This window comes from Pelodiscus sinensis, chromosome 28 (assembly GCF_052426305.1).
Source record: "Pelodiscus sinensis isolate ZL-2025 chromosome 28, ASM5242630v1, whole genome shotgun sequence".
In the NCBI taxonomy this organism is placed as follows: domain Eukaryota; kingdom Metazoa; phylum Chordata; order Testudines; family Trionychidae; genus Pelodiscus; species Pelodiscus sinensis.
The window spans coordinates 6,507,603-6,524,216 of NC_143079.1; the positions used below are offsets into that span (position 1 = coordinate 6,507,603).

The window sequence follows — 16,614 nt, forward strand, 5'->3', positions numbered from 1 at the left end:
GTGTCAAAACTCCTGGTTTTTTTCCAAACTTTTCTCTCTTTCTCTCTCTCCCTCTCTCCCCCCCCCCCCCCCCCCCCCCCTGCCGCCCCTGCTTAGGGAAGCCACAGCCTCTGTTAACTGGTGGTAGCCTCTCTGGTTCAGGTGAGAGCCCTCCTCCTTGGCAAAGTGTTTAGAAATCCCTGAATGCAAGGGCAGGCCAGGGAGCGCTGTAAGAGGCACAGAGCATTGGTGGTGTATACTGGCTTTCCCTGCTGGAAGGGAATACTATTCAATCAATCAGGCCTTGCCTGCAAGCTCCTAGGACTGTCCATTGAGCACCCTGCCAGCAAGCAAACAGGAAGCAGCCAGCCTTTGTGGAGTGTTACCCGGTCGGCGTGTTAAATATTTATCTGCAACTGAAGGACAGGCGGCACTCAGATCCGTCAGAGCAGCGCAGCAGGCAGTGCCGAGGGAAAGCCTGTGCTTTGAGAAGGAGGCCCGCAAAGCAGGACCAAGCGGGTGAGTGGGGTCTGCCCAGGCTTTGGGTGAGCCACTGTGGGTGTCCGCTGGCTCAGTGGGATACCTCGGTCAGTCCTGCCTGGGATGAGGCGGGGCTGCTACAGGGTGTCAGCGGGGCGGTTCGGAGGCAGCCACTGTTTCTCCATATGGCGTCGTGTGTGCGCATTGGGTACAAAGGCCACCAGTCTGTTAGCAGCCGAATGTGGTCTCATTGCAAGGGTCATTTTCAGTGCAGTCGTTGTCAGACTTTCCCATTCTGAGACCTCCCATCCAGAAACCCCCAGCAATGTTCCCTCTAATCTTTTCCATCCTTGTGCGGATTTTTTTCCCCATCTATGTGCAGAATAAATGTTCTTATGTGCACCGAGGCTTGTGCAAACATGCACCACCAGGATAGACACAAACCCACCTCTGCTAATTAACTGGGCAGCATTGGACTCTCTTGAGCGGCCGCACAAGCGTCCAGCTTACAGGGAGCCCTGACTCCAAACCGCTTAGCAGAGAAAGGCCGGGCAGTCACAACTCCTCTCGACACGGCTTTGTAACTCCCAGGTGGAAAACCCCCAGTCTGGGACTTAAAGGCTGGACATGAGGGCCGGAGCTGTGGACACGCCTTGCCTGTGTCGTATAGGGGCAAGCGTGTTGTTTTGAGGGAAGAGTGGCTAGAATAGAATAAATGAAACAGGAGAAATCCCCTGATCAGAATGTGCTGCTGGATCATGGCCAAGTTCTGGTCCCTCCCTGTGTTACCAAGACCACAGCGATGAGCACATCTCACTCCGAGGGCTGTAAAAATCCAGCTTGTGTCTCTCTAGTGACGCTGCTGCTTGCGGGCTGCGTTTTTCACGGGTGTTCCTCGGCTTGTAACTCCTGGGAGCCCCAGTCATGGATCAGGAGCGCCCTGTGTGGGCATGGGACAGACGACAGACAGTCCCTGGCCCTCAAAACTTGAATGAATCCTGAAAGACAAGTCACTTTCCTAGTCACTTCCTTCTGACCCTGCAGCAGTGAACACGTTGCATGCTGGGCAGGAGAGTGTTCACTTAATGAATTGATTTATGTTACTGTCTCTACTGAAATTTAAAATGAAGGAGGGGGAATCCTGGGAATACAGGTTGGACCCCCTCCCCTCTGGTCCGACACTCTCAGGACCTCTCTCTGTCTCCCTCTCACCCCAACAGGTGCACCTGAGTTTTCCACATACATACATACTTTCTCTCTCTCTCTCTCCCCCACCCAGCAGGTGAGCAGGTGTCTGAGTTTCTGGCCAGCCTTTAATTGGGGGATGGGTTGCTGGAGCCTTATCTACACTACCACGTTTTATTGCCAAACACGTCCAGTTTCAGCGACAAAAAACTTCCACCTCTGCAAGAGACTTTTTTTTTTTTTATGTTCCCCTCCCTTTGTCAACAAACATGCTGTGTAGACTCCACATGGGAGAGCAGCTTTCGGTCTCTTTGTACTCAGCTCCGGCTCCAGGCCTTCGGTGGCGGGAATACCTACGGAGGCATTGGACCAGCTCTTTGTTAACTCCCCCAGATCTTCCCAGGCCTTGCGTGCCTTGTGCCAACATCAGCTGTTTCTGCTCTGCCAGCAATTAGAGCAATGGGCTGGTGGCCCCTTTCTTGGGCAAAGACACGGAGGGGATTTGGGGGGCAGGAGGTGGGGGATTTGCTTGCACCCAAGTGCCATCCTCTCTTCCATGGCGCCTCTGGATGAAATAGACTCTCCGGGACAGTGCCCCGTGGGCTCTCGTTGCAGCAGGGTTAAAGATGGAAGAGCAGGAGACTGGGATTTCCACTCCGGCGCTGGCCTGGTGCGCCCAGGGCTCTGGATCGCTGGAGGAATTTCTCCGCTCTCGGATGAAAGGGAACTAGGCAGGAAAGGGGTCAGGTTGCTGGGCTGACTCTACTTCCCGGAGAGATTTCTCACCCCCTTGCAGAGAGTCACTGAGGCACTAGCTGTGACCTCTGGGGGCATGGGGCTGATGAGCGTGACTCCTTGGTGGCATCCAAGGAACTAGAGGGATACTGTTGATTTTCCTGGTGCAGCAGAGCTTTGCAGATGGGAAACTGAGGCACACAAAAGCAACCAGACTGGGACAGACCAAAGGTCCATCTAGCCCAGTATCCTGTCTGTGACAGTGACCAATGCCAAAGGGTGTGAACAGAACAGAGAAGCATCAACTGATCCTTCCCCTGTCGCCCATTCTCAGCTCCGGGCAAACAGAGGCCAGGGACACCCATGGTGGCTAACAGCCATTGACGGGCCAGAGGGGGGTGGAGCACAGAAGGGGCTGAGCATAAGGTGTCCGAAAGAGTCAGTAACGGAGCCAGGAAAAGAACCCAGCTCTCCCAGCCCTGAGTGTACCAGCAGGGCCCGGCTTCCCTGGATCGAATTAACCCTTTGAGTGCCTGCAGGTCTCTGTGCCAGTTTTAAACTGTCTTTCTCTGAAATGGAAAGAAAATGTAACGTCCTATCTGGGCCTGGGGCCAAGGGCACAACCCCGTATCCTGGCTCGCAAACTGCAGGCCTTGCTTGGCACTGAGTGCAGTGTTTTATGTGGAGGGCGAGGCATTGTCCCCTATTAACAGAGCTGGGTTAAGATTGGCTGGGGCCCTGGGCACAGAAACATTATTTCCCCACCCCATTAAAAAAAAGAAGTGTAAGAATGTGTGAATACACCATCCCTTAAAGCTTTGCGTTGCCTGTAAAGGGAAGACCTGGTGGATCACATCCTTTTGAGTCTGACTTGTATCCGTCCCATCAAAGGTCCCTTTCACCGTCACTCTGGGGATATTAGGGTGCATTAGGAGGAGCATTGCCAGCATATCTAGAGAAGTGACTGTTCCCCTTTATTTGGCTCTGGGGAAGCCACATGTGGAGTATCGTGTCCAGTTCTGGGCCCCCTGCTATAGAAAGAATGTGGTCGCATTGGAGAGGGTCCAGCGGAGGGCGACCAAAATGATGAGGGGCCTGGAGCACATGACCTATGAGGAGAGACTGAGGGACTTGGGTTTGTTTAGTCTGCAGAAGAAAAGATTTGATAGCAGCCTTCAACTTCCTGAAGGGAGGTTTCAAAGAGGATGGAGAGAGGCTGTTCTCAGTAGTGACAGATGGCAGAACCAGGAGCAATGGTCTCAAGTTACAGTGGGAAAGGTCCAGGTTGGATATTAGGAAAAACTATTTCCCTAGCAGGGTGGGGAAGCACTGGGATGGGTTTCCTAGGGAAGTAGTGGAGTCTCCATCCCTAGAGATTTTTAAGTCTTGGCTTGACAAAGCCCTGGCTGGGTTGATTTAATTGGGATTGGTCCTGCCTAGAGCAGGGGGCTGGACTTGATGACTTCTGAGGTCTCTTCCAGCTCTATGATTCCATGTCTACACTACACACGTATTTCAGAATAAGCTATTCCGGAAGAAATATTCCGAAATAGCTTATTTTGAAATAGCGCAGCTACATTCCAGGGAAGCCTCAAAATTAGTCCAAGGCAGGCTCCCCTAGGGTATGTCTACACTACAGAGATTTTTCAGAAAAGCAGTGATTTTTCCGAAAAAAACTTGTTACATCCACATTGCGTTTGTGTTCTTTTGAAAAAAAATTGGAAGACCCGAGGGTTTTTTCTGACATCGGTAATCCTCATTCTACGAGGAAGAAGCCTTTTTCCGAAAGAGCTCTTTTGGAAAAAGGGGTGTGTGGATGGAGAAGAGGGAATTCTTTCGGAAGAGGAAAAAGCACAGGTGCCCTGGTGGCCACTCCATCCATAGTAATCAGAGCTGAAATGAGAGATAGCGTTCATTCTGTGTGGACACTATCTTTCGAAAAAGCTGATCGCTTTTTCAATGCACTTTTGCGGTGCGGATACTCTCTTTTGGAAGAAATTTTTCTAGACGATCTCTTCCAGAAAAGCTTCTTCCAAAAGAAGCCTGCAGCCTAGACATAGCCCTAATGTGGATGCGTTACCTCGATTTAGAGCCCCAGGAAGCACTGGGGAGTAATTACTTTGGCCCTAGTGAGGAGCTATTTTGAAATAGCAGCAGTGGAGTGTCCACACTACTGCTATTTTGATATAGCTATTTGGGATTCCTTTTGGAATTAGATTTACAGAAGTCAGAAGAAGCCTTCCATTATTTCTAATTCATTTCAAAATAACGGAATTGTCGTGTAGACGCTCACATTGTTATTTCGAAATAACGTCAGTTATTTTGAAATAACCGTGCTGTGTAGACACACCTTTATTGACCTAAGAGTAGCTTGGGAAACCAATTACAGCCAGATTTTGTGTATCATTCCCAGGAACATTGCAATGGAAAAAGGAGCTGCACACTTAACGTACACTAAGAGCAATGCAAACGAGTAACTAATGAACTGCAGCTAGGGTATGGCCTGCTTGTGGAGCAAGCGAGCATGTTCCAATGCTGCCACGGGCGGTAAGAAGGAACAGAGGGAGGGGCAGGTGAACAAGTCATACATAGTGCCATATACTGGCGCTACTCCAGGAGTTTCCCTGGCTGACCCTACGAAGGCTGCCGGGGAAAAGTTTCCAACGACCGTGCATGCAACACATGCACATCTGAATTGGAATGGATGGGAACAAGCTCTCGAAGAACAATAGTTATGCAAGGTTAGGAACTATTTTTCCAAGTCGTCAGGGTAAACTGCAGCAGGCTTGTGACTGTCCAAAATGTCCAGCGAGCTGTTTTCAAAGCGTACAATAATTCCTCATTTCACATGTGCCCGGTTAAAATGTTTTCACGATAGCACGATTTTTTTTTTAGGGAACATTTTTTGAATTACATGATTGTCCCCGGAATAACATGGTTTCCCCAGCTGGCCCGTCGCCGGCGGCTGCACAGGGCTTCCCCCGTCTCCCTGCAAAGTGGTGGAGGGTTTGCCGCTCGCCGCGCCGTACCCCGGCAACTCCCCCTCGCTGGATGCAGTGCAGGTCCTGGCAGACCCACCACAGGGGCATACTCCCAACACAATCCCCTTCCCCTCTCCTCTCCTCCCCTTCCCTTCCCCAGAGCCAAACACCTCCCCTCTCCTTTCTCCCCCAACCTTATGTCCTGGTCCCAACAGACACCACCACTTGAATCGCAGCCCCCACCTTTTCCATTATTTTCAATGGGAAAATTGACCTCGCATAACATGTTTTCTCTTAACACGATCTTTTTCTGAAACGTATCGATAGTGTTAAATGAGGAATTACTGTACTCCAAAGTGTTCATTCGACAACTTACAGGCTTCCGGTCGGTAATGAAAACACACTAATAACTGATCAGTCACAACATTAAAAGTCTCAATGCGAAACTTTTGACTTTCCCTCATGTAAAACCTTGGGTCTTCCCGATTCATCTGCTAACGCTTTTCAGGATGGACTTGGGATCACAATAATATTTCTGTGAAAGTTTTGCATGCATTTGTAGCAGCATTTTCAAACAGCTCAAACTGATCTCAGAGAAAAGCCACAAAAGAGTGCAGTGCTGACAGTAACCGACCTGCTGTATTCAGATCAATGTCACTTGCTGTAACTGCAAGCTGGTCTTTGTAATGGGTGTCCCAAATTGTGCCATAAAAACGGTTTCCAAGTGTTCCATTTTGCTCTGAAATCGGGTGCCGGGTGACTGGCTGGTATCTTTTGCCAAATTGTATCACAGTTCTGACGCAAGGCATTTGTAGAATCTGCGCAACTCCTCCATTGTCTGTCCGACAGACTTTTCAGTGTCAAAAACAAGCTGCTCTTATCATCATTGAAAACCTGTTTCAACTGATCTATGTAAACACTGAACAGAAAACACAAAGTGACTGCAGAAACCAGAACAAAAATGGCATTTGAACAACTGTTCAACTATTACTGTTATTTGCCATCTGAAGAAATGGGTTGTGCCCACGAAAGCTCAGGATACTGTTTATATATTTTTGTTAGTCTCTAAGGGTATGTCTACACTACAGCGTTGATTCGAGATAACTTTATTTGAAATAGTTAATTCGAATTAAGCTAATTCGAATTAACGCATCTACACACAAAACCTATTTCGAAATAGTGTTTTGCTATTTCAAAATAGCGCGTCCACTCTGAGTGGACCCTGAACCGAAGTTCAGGCTGGCCGGAAACAGTGCCAGCAGGGCATCAGGTTAGGACTTAGTGTGTGGGGCTGCTGCCTGAGGCTAACTGAGCTCCGTGCTTAAGGGTACCCTACCCCCACCCTGGACAGACAGTTCTCAGGGTTCCCCGCTTGCTTGTCTACCTCGATGAGGGACAGCAAAGCAGTCCTGTCTTGGAGTGCCCGCACTCGGGACACCACATCACTCGGCCACATGGAGCCAGAGCAGCCCCTGGGCACACCGGTGTGTCTCATGGGGTCATTGCCATCAGCCCAGCTGCACTTGCTGCAGGCTGCCATCTGGGGGTCCATCGGGGGGGCTGTGAGGATCCAGGAGGCCCTGAGGGAGATTGTCCACCCCAAGGAGCCCTCAGAGCCACCCCGGTCCTCCCCACCGGGGGCTCGTGCCCCATTCCTCCCTCACCTCCTTCCACTTACCCCTCCCTAGCCCCTCTTCTTGATGTCAAATACAAGACACGTATGTTCAAAAATAGAAACTGGGTTTATTGAACAAAACTGGGGGGTGCTGAACCTCTGGGGAGACTGGGAAAAGGAGGTGGGAGAGGGGAAGAGAGAGGGGGGGAGAGGAGAGGGGGAAGCCTGGGAGGAGGGAGCTGGAAGGAAGGAGAAAAAGGGGGAGGGGAAGCTCAGGGCCCAGGGTTGGGTGTATCTCCGGACCAACTTGATTTTCATGCAAACCTGCTCCTGGATTCGCATGTGGCCTTTGGTGGCCAGGCTGGCAGCTATCCTGCCATAGACGGCCGCATTCCCCCATCTAGTGCGGAGATCATGGACGTTGGGGGCATCCTCCCCAAACCTGAATAAGGTCCATGATCTCCACCCTGGACCAGGAAGGCGCCCGCCTTCCCCAGCCCCTCTCAGGCTCCTGGGAGCTGGCAGACTGCTCCTGGGGAGCGGTGGAGGGCTGGCTGCCAGTTGCTTACTGGCTCATGTTTTGGGGCCACTGGGTCAAGGGTCCCGGTGGCCACTGCTGGCTCTGGGCTGGCAGGCTTGGAGCTGGCACAGGCACTGTGGCCAGGGTCTGCCCCTTTAATGGCTCCGGGGCTGGGGGAGAGGAGAGGAAGTTTTCCTGGTTGTGCCCAGAGTGGCCACCAGGGCTCCCTGGGAAGGGCTGGAGGCCCCCTATTTCCAATTAAGTATCCACACAGCACTTAATTCAAAATAGCTATTTCGAATTTGGCGTTACTCCTCGTGGAAGGAGGTTTACCAAATTCGAATTAAGCGCTCTGCTATTTCAAATTTTGAAATAGCGGTTTGCATGTATAGACGCTATTGAAGTTCATTCGAAATAACGGCTGTTATTTGAATTAACTTTGCAGTGTAGACAGACCCTAAGGTACTGCAGGACCATTGTTGTTTTTTACGGTTTTTTTAGTTACAGACTGGCACAGCTACATCTCTGAGACCGTGAATTCCCACTACCTTTAAAGAGTCGGCAGCACAAGGAACGTAGATGCAGGTTTCGTAGATGTAGAGGTTGTATCGTCCCGACATATTGCTAGCACAGTCATATGATTGTCCACAACAATTAGCTATGTCCAAATCCAAGCTGTTTGTCTTCTCAAACACGCAGTCCACAAGGCTTGCATTTGCGAGTCTCTCAAAATCCAATGCATTGTTCTACAGTTTGCCTCTCAGGATTGACAAGTCTGCGTATAAAAGGGATCTGATCCACGTTGTGATAAATCTGGTGTTGAACCCCCCATCAATGAGAGAGATTTGGCTTGTTGAAGTTCTGCGACTATTGCTTTTCAGACTTTCTGGCCAATCAAATCAATGAGTTCCTCACAAGTAGCTGAGGACAGAGAAGAGGTGCTGCTGTTACCCGTCTGCCTCAATTGAGCAATATGATGTGACAAAAACAGATCCAAATGATCAATGCGCTCCAAAATCCCCAAATAGTTACCATTCTGTGGTGACCATAGCACAGTGGCAGGCAACCTGTGGCCCATGGGCTTCATGCGACCCACGGTGTGGCCTACCAGACATTGTGCAATGTATAGATTTGCCAGTTTCCACTAGTTTCTGTTCCCGTCATTTTTTTCCTTCCAGTATTACCAAAGTCACATGCACGTAAAGCCAGGGGTGAAGTGAGGGGCGGTTGGATCACACAGCACTGACTGCGAGCCGTGCGCTCCCTCTGCTACAGTTCAACCAGTGCCCTGCAAATTCTAGGCACGCAAGCGCCGTGAGCAAAACCACCTTATCCCGGGAGACCGTCTTGGTTACGCCAATCTTGCGGCCCACGGAGATGAAGAGAGCCCACGTATGCTAGCCTTGGTTGCCCATCGCTGCCATAGTAACTCATCGTGGCTACGGAATGTGAGTCGGCGCTCACTTTAGGAATTGCTGCTGTCCCAGGCTTAAGGGCATCTCTCCGGTACCGCCTGTCTGCCCAACACGGCTGAGCTAGGCTTCTCTTCTCTGGACCGGTTGCCTTCGCATGGCGTATCCTGGCCAGCGCACAACATCGGAGGCCCGAGCTTTTGTCGTCTTCAGAAAGACATTTGCGGTGTTTCCAGGCACTGAACCCTTCACTGGAAGCATGCGTGCTGGGCTGAAGGCCCTTGGCAAGCACAGCGGGAAACGTTTCCAGAAGATGACTAAATAAGCCCTGTAACAGATTCACCGCTGTGCAGCCGACAAGAGAACAAATCTTCAGACAGCAAATGCCTCCTCCCTCTAATCGCCTCAGCGGAAGCTGAAGTTTCTCAGTGTTTCTGCTTTGAGCTGTTGAACCCATCGCAATCCCCAAACTCCTGAAAGGCTCCTCGGTGGGACCCCAAGGTGCAGGATCCCTGCGAAGTTGGGGGTGCACATGACCCCCACGTATGGCCCGATTCCAAGGCCGATTCCTTGTGTCGCACCTGGCTCGTCGGCCTAACTGGGTCCCGGCTCGCCTGCCTCCCGTAGATCCCAAATGTACTTTCCTCCTCTCCGAGGCAGAAGCGACTGGTCAGGAGAGCCCCAGGGGGGCCACCAGCCATGTGACCCCCCCCAGACTGGAACAACTCCCCTCTGCCAGGTCCTGTCTCTCCCCACTTCTGCTCCGCCCTTTCCCCAATGTTGCTCTGCCCCCTCCCCACCTTGTCTCTCAACTGAGGCGGCCTGGGGGATGAGCGGGGCTGGCAGGGGTCCTTCCCCCACCCCTCGAACTCACCCGCAGCAGCAGGGAAAGTAGAGCCAGGTGATTTCATTGCTTTGCTCCCTTGGCCACCACATCACTCCGCGTCCTACCCGAGAGTGGGGGCGGACCCCCGCTGCGGGCGCCAGCTCCCCCCCGCACTAATCCTACCACTAGCGGCTGGTTGACCCCTGCTGCCCATGGCGTAGGGGGAGCACATGACCCCCAGGTGTGGCCCCGACTCCAAGGCCTCCATTGGCAGCCAGAGTATCTGCTGAGCCAGCCGTGTTGTGTTTGTCCGTTTCCCCGGGCGCAGTCTTGATTTCCTGTCCGTTGCGTGAGGAGCGAAGCAACTTCTTCAGCCTCCTTCGCCGGCTTCAGCTGCCTCGTCGCTCTCCCGCCTCAGCAAGGCCGAGCCCCGGGGCCGGCTACTTATGCAACTGCAGTGGTGGCAAGATTGTTTTTATTTTTATTTTTTGCAGTCTGGCCATTCCAAAGGACGCTATTGGCGTCTGACCAATCACGCAGCAAGGCATTTGCATATTGCAACAGGCGGTGTTTGAAAAGACAAACCTCTGATGACTGTTCCTGATGCAATTAGTGAGGGGAAGGGAGTGTGGGCGTGGGGGAGGGGTGTTCTTGGGACTGTGTAGTGTCTTAGGGCTATTGGTGGAGTGATTCCTTCAGCAGCATCTTCCAAGTGTGCTCAGCTCCCCTGCGAAATGGGGCCTGGCTACGTTGATGAGTGACCACTTCGCCGTTTGCCGTGGCGCGGCGCCTGTACGTCCTGAGAGCCCGGTGGAAGGGAGATCGAAACGACTGTGAAACGCTGTGGTGGGTAGCATGAGTCAACCTCCAGCTGTCACCCAACTCGGGAACACCTCCAAGGAGGGCACAGTGGGGGTAGGGTGTTGGTCCCAGGGGAAAACAGGGCACAGCAGGGGGGAACAGGATTCCACACACACCCCTTTTCCGTGGTGCTGGTATCGCCCTCCAGAGGTGCATTAACACTGACTGGCGCCCTGCCCCCTTCTACTCCCGATCCCCCCCACCTGGCCAGAAGTCTAGGACAGTGCTCCCCAAACTGGGGGGGGTCCGCCTAGAAGGGTATGGAGGAATATTCAGGGGTGGGAATGCCTGGGCCTGGGTCAGCCCCCCAGAGGGTGGGGAGAAAGGGAGCACCACCCAGCCGTGCTCTGCTCCCCAACTCCTGGCTGCGCACCTCCAGCCCCTAACCGCAGCCCCCAACTGCAGCTCCTGGCCCACCATGACCTCTGCGGGGGGGGCACAGCTGACAGTAGGGGTGACCCCTGGCCTCAGGGGACCATCCCTCCCGGTTTGGCCTCGGGTGGGTTCACTTTCTGGCAAACTGAGCACGCAGGGGAGCTTACAGCCACGCCAGGCCCCCAAGGGGTGTGCGTGTGCGGGGGGGGGAGGTCTGGCTCCGTGCTCCCGGAAGGGCCGGAGCCTGGGGTGGAAGGGGCAGTGTGGGGCAGCCCTCAGTGCCACGCAGAGCATGCCCAGGTGCCCTACAGCCATCCGGCGCGCGCTGTGCGGTGCTCTGGCAGCGATTTAAAGGGGCCCAGGGTTGGGGTGCGGCTGCTGCAGTAGGGACAGCGGTGGCCGGGAGGCCTGGGCCCTCTTGAATCTCCGGGCCAGGGGCAGTTGCTCTCTGTGTCTCTCCCGCCATTGGCCGGCCGGCGAGCATGGGTCTGGTTTGCTCCTGCCCCGATCCGGGAGCACAAGGCCAGTCTGGGCGGGGAGGTGCATTTCTGTTACTCCAGACCCGAACGTGCCGGTTACGGCTCAGCGGGGCCGGCAGGACTTTCCAGTTGGACCTGGCATTGGCCCAATAGTATTAAAAACTGGGGGGGGACGGGGGGCCTGAAGGCTTCAGCCCTGCAGCTTCTGTTACCATGGCAGCTGGGGTACCCCAGACTGGGGCTTCCCCCACCATGGTATCTCTGGGTACTGGGGAGTCCCCTGCCCACCCCACAGCTTTTGCTGGAGCTCCGGGTTGCCATTGCCCTGTGGCAGATGGTAGCTGTCTGCTGGGGCTGCCCATTTTTCTGGTCCCCTCCAGTTGGCTGAGGCTCTAGCCTTGGTCCCATGAGGTAGCCCGCCGCCCCTGCACAATAACAATAGCCACACATGCGCCCGTGGCTGGAGACCTGAGGGAAATGGGAGGGGGAAATGTGAGCTCCCTGATCAAACCTGCTGTCATCTCTGCACCCTGCGACCCCACGGTACTTGTTCCCTGCAAGCCAGGCGCTTGTGCGGCTGTTCAGGAGAGATTGCAATCTGCCCGGCTGATTAACAGAGCACCCACACCTAAGGTTTTGTTTCTACTAGTGGTGCACATTCTCACAGGCCTCAGTGCACATAACAATTTTATTCTGCACATGAATGGAAAAAATCCGCCCATGGACGGAAAATATTAGAGGGAACATTGGTGAGTGGTGCTTTAAGCAGGGGCTGGCTGGGTAGCAGGAGGGCACTGAAGCTCAGAGCATTTGCCATGTGGCTGCTCTCCCTGGAGAAGAGTAACTTTGAGTCGGCTGGGGCAGTGAAGAGCAGCCCGCAGGGTTATGTGCGAGTGTGAGTGTGATTTGCCCTCCTGCGTGTCTTTGTGCACGGGCGTGTGGACTTGGCTGGAGTCTGGTGAGTATTGACAGCAGCGCCTGGGAGCCCTCCAAAAGAGAACACTGTCACACAGGCTGTTCTAGCCTGAAGCTGTGGTTAAGGATGTCCGTTTGGAGACAGGTGTGCGGAAAGGCAGCCAATGCGCCCTGCCCTTTGCAGGCACGTGGATTCAGGGGAATTGTAGCCTGCGGCAGCCCCACACTAGGATACGATGGGCCAGGCACTGGATGATTAATTCCCCCTCCCCCCGGAGATCCCCCTGCTTTTACTACCCCGGAAAGGCAGCAGGGGAGTCTGCCCCTGTCCCAGGGAGGTGGTTTCAGTGGTGGGAGCAGATCTGGACAATGCCAGCTCGGCAAGGCCCCGGGTCTCTAGAGCTGGCACGTCAGGTCGGAGCGGGGCTGGGCTGGGCTTGCCCCACTTCCTGTGTGGCAAGAGCTGAAAGAGGGAAGGAAGGGCCAGACGGTGCAGGCGCAGGAAGGGCCCTGGGGGTGCAGGGCCGGGGCGGGATGCCCTGGGATGCGCCCGGCTGCGGAGCGGAGCAGGTCAGCACTGGGCTGCCAGACGGGCTGCGGGGCACACAGCGGCAGCACAAAAGGCACTGTGCCCTGCAGGGTGGTGCAGTCGGGGCAGGGCTGGGCAGAAGGTGCAAGGCTGGGGTGGAGCCCTGCCCTTGAGCGTAGGACTCTGGGTTCTTGCCCCGGCTCTGGGGGCAGAGTTCTTGGGACGGGCTGGCGCCCCTGAGAGCTGTGCGCCTGGCAGAGGGGCACGGCAGGTGGCTGCCGTGGAGGGGCGCAAGGACCTGGCTCGCTGCCCCCCCAGCCCTGGGTCGCTCGCACAGCTGGAAGCCAGACTCATCCGGGCTGAAAGCAGAGGAAAGGCAGGAGATGATAACCTGCCAGCACAATCGCTCCAGCCGGTCCTGCCAGGCTGTTTCCATCCATGACCTCATCCCTCCTCTCCAGGGAGCCGGGCTCAGAGAGCCACGAGGTGGGTCATAAGGCTGCTGGCCAGCTCCCACGGTGTGCTCCTGGGATAGACCCCTGCATGCTGCTCAGTGGGGCAATGGTGAAGCAGCCTCCCCCCCCCCGTATCCCACCCACTCGGTCTGCTGCCCCCGTTCCTCTTGCGTGCTCCTGGGTGGGCCATCTCCCACGTGCGGGTGATCGCAAGGTGGCGGCAGAGCAGTGGCGGAGCTATGCCCCCCACCCCCACCAGCGTTCTTGGCGGGGAGACCGCAGCGGATGTGGGGAGCTGAGAAATGGGCTGAACCTCTCATCCCGCTGACTCCCCTCATCCCGTCTCCTGAGAAATGTGGCTTGCCTAGGACAGAAGGCAAAAGCTGGATTGTGCTTGGGTGGGGGGTCTCAACAGGGCCGTCTCTAGGATTTCTGGGGCCTACGCAGGACTATTAAACCGGTGCCCTATGCCCAGTGGCAGCCGGGGGGTTGGGATGATTTTTAGAGAGGTGAGTTTATCATCTTCAGCCAGGCACTAAGGCCTTGGGGACCAACACAGCAAATTCAGAAAGGGACCGTGTAGACCGGGGGCTGGCAAATGCCTGGTAAATGGTTTCGTTACCAGTTGAGTGGCTCTGGCCAGAGTCTGCTCGTAGCTTTGTCGCTGTTAAGTTCACTAGCTCCTCTCTGGAGGAAACAAAGCTACAGAGCAGAGACAAGAAGACGCAGGTGGGTGGGCACTAAGACCCAGCGGTGCCCCAAACTTTCAAGTGCCCTACACAGCTGTGTATTCTGTGTGTGGGTACGGCCGGCCTGCGTGTCCGGCTCAGGGGCTACGGAATATGGAGGCACTCACTGGTCCGGACGCTCTCCAGGTGGGCAGCTTAGCACCAGAGGCGTCCACATCACCAGGGCCTCAGCAGGGAGCCCTGGAGCTTGAGCCCTGTTCCCTAGAAGCCAGGCTTGTGCTCAGGAGAGATTCCCCTGCCTGATTAGAAGAGAACCCCAGCTAGGTTTTGTGCTGTATTGGTGGTGCACATTTGCACATGCCTCAGGGCGCATAACAATTTATTCCGCACATGGCTGGAAAGGATTAGAGGCTGCCACCCCCCACCCAAGTCAGGTCTGTTGTGGCTGGCAGGGAGCTGGCTCTGCTGCTTCTGGGGCAGTGCAGAGAGAGGGCTGCAGGGCTGGTAGCCTGTCCCAGGCTCTGTGGGGCCGGTGGGTGTCAGAGCCGGAGGCTGGCACCCTGGCCCCTGCAGGGAGGGCTGGGCTGGTACGCGCGTGTGGGTGCTAGTGGGAAATGCTTCTCCGCCTCTCGACATGTTTCCATGCATGAACCTGAGCGCCCTCAGGCCTCCCTCCGTGGGCGCCTAGAGGTGCCCCCCTGCGTGTGCGGGGGCGCAGGCGTGTCCCCGTGGGGCCGTGCGGGGCGGCCCGGCTCTGGCGCGTGTGTTCGCCCGGGAGGTTTTGCAGCCAGGCAGCAGGGACCAAGCGCCTCTGGCCGGGCTCGCGCGCTCCCTGCACCGCGGCCTCCCTCCCGCCCGCTGGAAAAGTCGCTGGAAACTCCGAACGGCCCCAGCGCCGCGCCTGGGTTCGGGGCCGCGGGCTGCCTGGCCAAGGGGGGGGGGGGGCAGCAGGGGGTTGGGGGGGCAGCGGGGGGCTGGGGAGGGGGGGCAGGTTCCCTAGGCTCGCTGCGGGCAGGCCGGAGGGACTTTGCTCCGCTGCTGCCCTTGCTGCGGCCACGCACCCCCCGAGTAGGGGGCGGCTTGTGCCCCTGCAAAGTCTCTGCCCCCGGGTGGCTCCGCTCGCGCGGCGCGGGCTGGCGGGTGCTGGGAGCGGGCTGTCCCGGTGCTGGGAGCGGGCTGCCCCCGGGCTGGGAGCGGGCTGTCCCGGTGCTGGGAGCGGGCTGCCCCGGTGCTGGGAGCTGGCTGCCCCGGTGCTGGGAGCTGACTGCCCCGGTGCTGGGAGCGGGCTGCCCCGGTGCTGGGAGCGGGCTGCCCCGGGTGCTGGGAGCTGGCTGCCCCGGTGCTGGGAGCTGGCTGCCCCGGTGCTGGAAGCTGGCTGCCCCGGTGCTGGGAGCTGGCTGCCCCGGTGCTGGAAGCTGGCTGCCCCGGTGCTGGGAGCTGACTGCCCCGGTGCTGGGAGCTGGCTGCCCCGGTGCTGGGAGCTGGCTGCCCCGGTGCTGGGAGCTGACTGCCCCGGTGCTGGGAGCTGGCTGCCCCGGGGCTGGGAGCTGGCTGCCCCGGTGCTGGGAGCTGACTGCCCCGGTGCTGGGAGCGGGCTGCCCCGGTGCTGGGAGCTGGCTGCAGGCGCGCGGCGCTGGCTGGCAGGATGCCCCCGGAGCGGGGGGGTCGTTTTCCCTCCGCCGCGTCCCTCCCCCGCCGCGTCCCCCTCCGAGTTCGCTTGTTTTCCTCTGGTGCGTGGGAGCTGCAGCCCGATCGCCCCGCGGGTCCCGCCCGCCGCTGCACCGGACCGCGGGGGGAGCGAGCCGCCGGCCCCTCGCACGCTCGGCCGGGGCGAGCAGCCGGGCTGGGGTCTCTGCGCTCTGACAGCTGCCCGCGGGGGGACTAGCGGGGGAGGAGCCCTGCTCCCTGGGAACGGCGGACGGAGTTCCTCAGCCGGCTCCCCGGGAAGGTAGGGAACCGCCTTCTCGTGTGTGTGTGTGTAGGGGCGATGTGTGTGTGTCTGTGCCTCTGTGTGTGTGTCTGTGTGTGCGCGTGCCTCTGTGTGTGTGTAGGAGGGATGAGTGTGTGCGTGTGTGTGTGTGTGTGTGTGTGTAGGGGCTATGTGTGTGTGCGTGTGTGTGTGAGCGTGCCTCTGTGTGTGTGCGTGTGTAGAGGTATGAGTGTGTGTGTGTGTGTGTGCATGTGTGTGGGGGTACGTGTGTGTGCATGTGTGTGTAGGGGATATGAGTGTGTGTGTGTGCATGTGAGTATAGGGGGTATGAGTATGTGTGTGCATGTGTGTGTGTAGGGGGTATGAGTGTGTATGTGTGTGTGCGTGCGCATGTGTGTGAAGGGGGGTATGAGCCAGGCTGGGGGTGGGGAGAGTGGACTATTGATCCCAGAAACCCTCCAGACCCCTTCGCCCCCCCCCCCGGCGGTGCAATTGCAGCCAAGCCTGGATTCTCTCCTGCCCCAAACCCTGCAACCTCTCAGCACCCCCTGCCGAGTGGGGACAGCCCAAGCCACAGGCGGGTTGTGTGCAGGAAGACGGGAGCCAAGGCCCGTCTGGCCTGGAGAGTGACTACACTGGCAAAGAGGG

At 56.6% G+C, this 16,614-nt stretch overlaps 1 protein-coding gene across 3 annotated transcripts in view; it reads left to right on the forward strand.

Annotated features, from left to right (window-relative positions):
- Nucleotides 1-346: 346 nt before the first annotated feature.
- SORBS3 (sorbin and SH3 domain containing 3) overlaps nt 347-16,614 on the forward strand; it is a 49,439-nt gene continuing 33,171 nt past the window's right edge. The window contains exon 1 of one of the 3 annotated variants that reach the window (XM_089773839.1): nt 347-498. The gene's annotated coding sequence lies outside the window, so the exon portion shown is untranslated. Of the gene's footprint in view, nt 499-10,437; nt 10,580-15,834; nt 15,985-16,614 lie in introns of those variants that run through there. The other 2 variants (XM_089773841.1, XM_089773838.1) reach the window with 2 other exon arrangements.